Source organism: Brienomyrus brachyistius, unplaced genomic scaffold (genome assembly GCF_023856365.1).
Source record: "Brienomyrus brachyistius isolate T26 unplaced genomic scaffold, BBRACH_0.4 scaffold80, whole genome shotgun sequence".
Classification (NCBI taxonomy): Eukaryota; Metazoa; Chordata; class Actinopteri; order Osteoglossiformes; family Mormyridae; genus Brienomyrus; species Brienomyrus brachyistius.
In genome coordinates, this window is record NW_026042355.1 from 635,029 (window position 1) to 641,372 (window position 6,344).

The 6,344-nt window shown below is 43.9% G+C and overlaps 1 pseudogene; it reads right to left on the reverse strand.

Moving 5' to 3' along the window:
- Positions 1-4,134: 4,134 nt before the first annotated feature.
- LOC125726937 (uncharacterized) lies at positions 4,135-5,765 on the reverse strand (annotated as a pseudogene).
- Positions 5,766-6,344: the final 579 nt, after the last annotated feature.

The window sequence follows — 6,344 nt, forward strand, 5'->3', positions numbered from 1 at the left end:
GATGAGCCCAATGCCAGTACATGTCCCACTCCTGCCAAGCAGCAGGCTGGATTTCTCCTGTCAAACACCAACTATAAGTGGAGAAGACCTAAACAAACTTGTGGCTGGGTATATTGTGGACAGAATGCTACTTATTTCCACTGTGGATTCTCCTTCCTTTTGTCACATAATTGAGAAATTATCTATTCTACACGTTTGCCTACCGCGTAGAAAAACATTTGCTGCCTACCTGGATAGAGAATATGCAACGATGGAAGCTAATTCAAAATCAAAATACTAGTTTGAGTAGATCACAACAATACTTATTATACTGTATATTGTTCATCCCATAAAAGGCAGATTATTGGACTATAGTAAATAGCCTGCACTGTAGCCTAAATAGTAAAATAACAAAATAAACATGTCTAATTGTACAGCTACAATACATTTTTTGTTCTCTTCAGGCTATCCAGACTCGTTTTGCATATGTGCACTTCTTGCTGCTGTCAGTTGTCCAGAATTCGAACTCCGATGGTTAAGGGATGAGTGTAGGAAACAGGAACTGAAGGAGCTTCTGATAGCAGAGTGTGACACAGTTGCTCCTGTAGCAGAAGAAACTGCCAATGGGCACACAAAGTCAGCCATACCTGGTGATGGGATGGACTTTTTTGGTTTTGAACTCGAGTGTGAGGAGAGCTACTCTGCAGAAAAAGAAGTTATGGTGATGAGTATGTGCTTCCTCACCATGGACTGGGTGTCTGCAGGAATCCAAAGCGCTGCTGGACATTAACTCAAAGGCAGGACAGAACATTCCACACCCCACTGCAACGCTAGTCTCAGTTCCAGTACAGAAGCCACTCTTGTTCATGTTTTAATCCAGCCCTGTAATCTTGTCCATATTTTTGTGTTCATCAAATTGTTTTCACAAAAATAAAGTGTGTCTTTTAATAAGGTTGTGCCCTTTTCTAAATGACCAGGCCAGATGGCAAAAGCTGAAAAAAGCATTTTACTATTTTCCAGTTTTCTTTAGTTTCAAAGAACAAAAACCGAAGTTAGTATAGGCTGGGAGAAGACGCCCAAGTGGCTGCCTAGCGCCCCCTGGCGTGCTGACCTCAAATCATTCAAAAAGGGGCAGAGAGTGAAGAGCAGGTTGAAGATTAAGATGCTGAGGGTACCGGGTAGTTTTGGGTTCAGATCTAATCTGTTTCTAAGGAAATAAGGCTAATTGTTTATGAATCTAATCATTTATGAATGACTATTACCTGCTCTGCTACAGTTTGATGAAGTCTGCGGCGTCGGATGGGGGGGGACTGAATTTTCCCCGGCTGGGGGGTGAGGATTGCATTGTATATCGTAACATTGCTCGGCACGAATGCAATAATCACATCATGAAAGGATGCGACATAGGAGAGATTTCAAATTAATATATTTTTCATCAGTTAAAATAAGAGCGACAGTGGTTATGGTACAGTTTCACAACTTAACTAGTTAAAAGATAACTCCATAATCCACAGGATAAAATGATGCTCATACAATGCAACATTCAACATGGGGTAGTAAAGTGATATGTGGCAGAGTGAAGTATGATGTGGAGCAGTGGTGAAAATGCAGAGAACGCTGCAGCAGTATTAACAAATGAATAAGATGCTCATTTTTATCAGACCGCATGTTGTTCTTTAATGTTTTGTCCAAAATGTTCCTACAGTTGCACTGCACCATTTCAAAATGTGTAAACTATTTCACGGTATCTTTTCTTTTTTTCTATAAATGTTTGTGCAAATGTTTCATGGTTATTTTGCTCACATACAGTCTTTATAAATGAGGCCCCTAGTTCCTGGTTCCAGGTTCCAGGGTGGTCTCAACGTAACGTTACCTGTTCAACGCAAAATCACACCTGCTAAAATGGGTATTTATGATTTCTCCACAGGACACAAAACATATACATTTGTCATACAGAACTGCAACAAATTAAGTTCTGTTAGTACTAGGCCCGTAAGTCCCAGTTCTTTGGGTGCTACAACAGCTAACTACCCTTCACAACCAGCTTGCTCTGACCTACAGAGTGGTAGAGGTGTAAAGCAATTCACCCACAGGGATCAATAACACATCAATTATTAATATTTACTTAGTGTTCATTATTATTGAATGGTACTTAATTTCTTATAAAGTTCAATTATGAAATAAAACTGCAAAAGTGTAAAAAACTCAATTTTACTATATATATATATACACACACCAGAGTACCTGGAGAAAACCCCACGACGACATGGGGAGAACATGCAAACTCCGCACACATGTGACACAGGCAGAGACTCGAACCTGGGTCCTAGAGGTGCGAGGCAACAGTGCTAACCACTGCACCACCATGCCGCCCTATATATATGTCATGACCCGGCTCGTCGGCTCCTCGTGTGCCACACCCCCTGATTACCCACGTGTGCTTCCCTGATCGTCTCCATCTGGGTCTGCTTATTTTGATTAGTCACGTCCTATTTAAGTCATGGTCTTACCTGTTCCCCTTGTCCGTTGTAGGGAGCCGCCCACTGGCCCAATGGCGGAATCCAATGGCGCAGCCGAAGGCTGTGAATGCGTGTTGGTCCTTCCAAGCGCTCCTGGGAATTACTTACCCTTTTTAATATACAAGATATTCTTTTAGACACATATCTGACTCCATTTTATTAATGACCTTATTTCAGTATATTGTAGTCATGACGTTTATGTTGTTCGGATTACTTCGAGACTCTCCTTTAGATTACCAACTCTATTTTACCCCTGACGAAGGAGTGCACCAGATTCGCCTCGGCCGACAGGGCGATCCGTGGGCTTGTTCCACAGGGTTTGTCTTAGATGCACGGAAATCGCCACCATTTAAGACAATGTCAGCCTCTGATTATTCGGGTCCCTCGACCTATATAATTCCCCAAAGGCCCAGTGTCTGCCAATTACTGAGCATGTGGGTGCCTCGGAGATTAAGCCGATGTTTACCCGAACCACACGTACGTTCACCTCAGAGGCTCAGCCGGGGGCAGCCCATATCATAACATGTGTCAACCTCAGCGGCTGTGACGGCGCACCTTTTGTTGCAGTAGTTTGTACGAGGTTTTACTTTGGGCTCGTCTCAGGGACTCCGCCGATGCCGCCCATTGTCTTACCATGTGAGCGTCTCAGGGACTATGCCCGGTGCCTAGGAACATAGTGTGTACGCCCCTCAGAGGGTAGACCGGTACCTTTCATCAGCATGTGTTGACCTCAGAGGTTAAGTCGGCCCGTAACTGAGCGTGTGCGAACTCCAGAGGTGCGGTTTTGGTATCCACCTAACTTAACTTGGGCAGTCGAGTTTGGGACCCGGATAAAGGGGATTTAACCCAGAGGCTGCAAGATAGTATTTACCACTTTAGTCCTAATCAGGATAGAAGCCCAATCTGGAAAGTTTATAAAGAAGTTAGCAAATCAGACAGTCATGAAGTAATCAAGACAACATTTATTAAACATATTACAATATATAATTATTGACATGTGGCCACATACTTGTAAATACATTTGGACAAATACAATATTAAACAATCACATTCCTCAGCTGAGAGTGCACAAAGTTCTGCGGAAAGTATCTGACTACAGATGGACTTTCACGCAGTTCTCTGTGGGAGCTCTGATTACAGAGTAACTCCCCGAATCCTTCTGAGGCCCTTCCTTAAGTATCCAAACCAGGTGATGGCATGTCTCTGAAGACTGACCAATTTCGGTCAACGGTTAATTTTAGGGGCATTGTTGGCCTTGGTTCTCAAGTCCTCAGCCAATCAGATCACTTTAGGGGGTGGTCGTAATTCCCTTGTTCTGCCATGTGAGAGGCTCTCTCAGTTTGGTGGGTTTAGCCGAAGTTTCTATAGTTCTCTTAGGGAAAACTATACTGCCTTAAATCTGAGTGTATAACACTCGCCGTCTCATGCCTATTCAAACGAGACCAAACATGCGTGTATTTGTCCCTAACATCTATGTGTGGTGAGTTATCCTATTTCTAGTGGAAAAGGTGTCTGTGTCTGGGGACTGACAGCTGTTGTTGCTGTGGATTGACTGTGGAACTCCGGTCACTCCAGGGGGTGAAAGGTCTTGCTTTTTCTGTATTGCTCCAGTTATTCTCAGGAGCCGGCAGGGCTTTGCCTTCCTTAAAAGGGATGGTTTGATGCGTGGAGTCCAATCTTGCCTGGGCCAGTGGATCCTTTTCTTGGAGTTCTGAAATAGACTGATGCAGGCTGATCAGAGTTGGGGCCTGCAGGACCTATAAGTTTTATGTCCTTACAGTTCCCCCCTTGGCCCCTTGGGGCAGACCATTGTCCCAGAGGGGTCATTTCCTAGGTCCCTGAAGTCTCCAACCTCTGTACAGGTTGTACCTGTAGAGGACTAAGGATGAAGGCGTTTTTGGTAGATGTTTTGAGAATCAGGATGTGATGTCGGAGGTAGCAGAATCGGAGTCTGATGATGATGAAGATAAAGCCACTGGCGATAACGCATATCCGAAACATCCAGTCCCACCGTGAGCAGATATACTGCGCTAACCGTGTGGATGCGCTGGTCAGGATATGTACAGTTTCCTTTGCTAAACTGGCCAGCACCTGCGCTTGATGGAGGTGGTAGTCAATCTGTAGAATGACCTGCTGAACTAAATCCATGGTTTCGGTCATGGTTCGAGTGCCTTCTACATAAAAGGTGTCGTCCCATCATGGGAAGACATCAACATCTAATGGTACTCTCCCCAGAATGTTGATGTGAACCATGATGAAGTCTTCGGTTACCTCCAGGCAGAAAGTGTGATTTGCAGGGCAGGTAAGGCCTCCATAGGAGAATGAGTCCATTTCACTGACAACACACCATTGTGTATGTGAGACTTGAACTGCTTCTGCGTGTCCATGTAGTGAGTGTATGTTGATGAGTTTTGTGTCGTTATGTGAAAAGGGCTGAAGTGTTTTGCAGGTGCAAATTATATGATGCGTGGTCTCGTGGCAACAGGGACGAGTATTAACTAAGGTTTCAGTCCCTTTCAGAGTCATGCATCCCATACGATGGTCCCACTTAATTACCTGGTCTTTTACTATGGTTCCCAGGGATGGTATGGTGGTCGAATTTGGGCACACCTGGCCTGGATTACTTAAAGAAAAGGTTACAAAGAATCCTATACAACCAACACATTCAGTACCAGTATGCATCATTAAAGAGATTAGTAATTCCGAATATTTCAGAGTTACTCTTATATCTGATTTCAACCATTTCTCTAACTCAAGTTTCCCAATCAGGTCTTTAAGAGCATGTCTTGGAGTTTTTCTAAGACGTAGGTTCAATATTTCCTGTCTTGCTGCGGTAAACAAATCTTGCGCATACACGCAGCAGGCTACATCACGCTCGAGGAATTGTGTCTGGTTAAAGAGGGCTTCGCTAATTGTTAGAAGCGTTTGGGCTTCAGATTTTACTGCTTTGATGAGATTCTCATCGCTGTTTGAGAGATGTTGGAACCCAGTGGCTACTTGATTAGCCACCCAGGTTGTATACTGGGATTGTCCTGTTATTCTGTAACTGTTTATGATGGAATTCCCTGACCCAAACAGTCCGGTTATGCTTGCAATTAGATCTCGTTTGAGTCGTTTATGCGACGCTTGAATAGCAAGCCGGCTCTTGTTATCAGAGACTAAGTCCTCGAGTCGCGTTTGTAACCAGGTATACGTCTTATCTTCACCATTACAATGCTTTAGATACAGAGGTAACAGATTCGAAATATTATACGTTACATGTGCCATTACTAAATTAACATCATGTATTAAAGTTTTGTTTAGGTTGCCTTTGATAAGTCCGTCGGGAGGAGCAGGATATACCGTAGGGCATCGGTTGGGCTTATGGTACCCACATGTGGTGAGGTTGAAGCAGTGATGTGCTGTCCATGAGCAGTTCTGAGGGCTGGTGTAGTCAATCCTGCTGCTTTGGCACTGCCCCACACAGTAAGTCCTTTCTCTCCGGCTGGTCCATATGAAAGTCTTGGGTATGCTGATTTTCCTGGAGGGGAGGTTACTGTAGATTGAAGAACCACTCTGTATAGTGTATAGTAGTGGTGTTGTGGGTTACTGAGTGTGTGCACCAATACTTCGCAGGTTCTAGATCCTGAGTGTTATAAAACTTCTTCGGGTCTAGCCCATCGTTTTTCTGTTTATGCATGGGATATAACTTTCCCTCAGTCGCGTCTGGTATATCCTTAAGTTTATACCAGGATATGAGATTATGGGATCCTGAAGAGATGCTGAGGTATCCAGTTATATTTAAATAGGGAAGATAGGTGGATCCTGTCTTACAGCAAATCTGTGTGGCACAATTTGGTTCCGGAG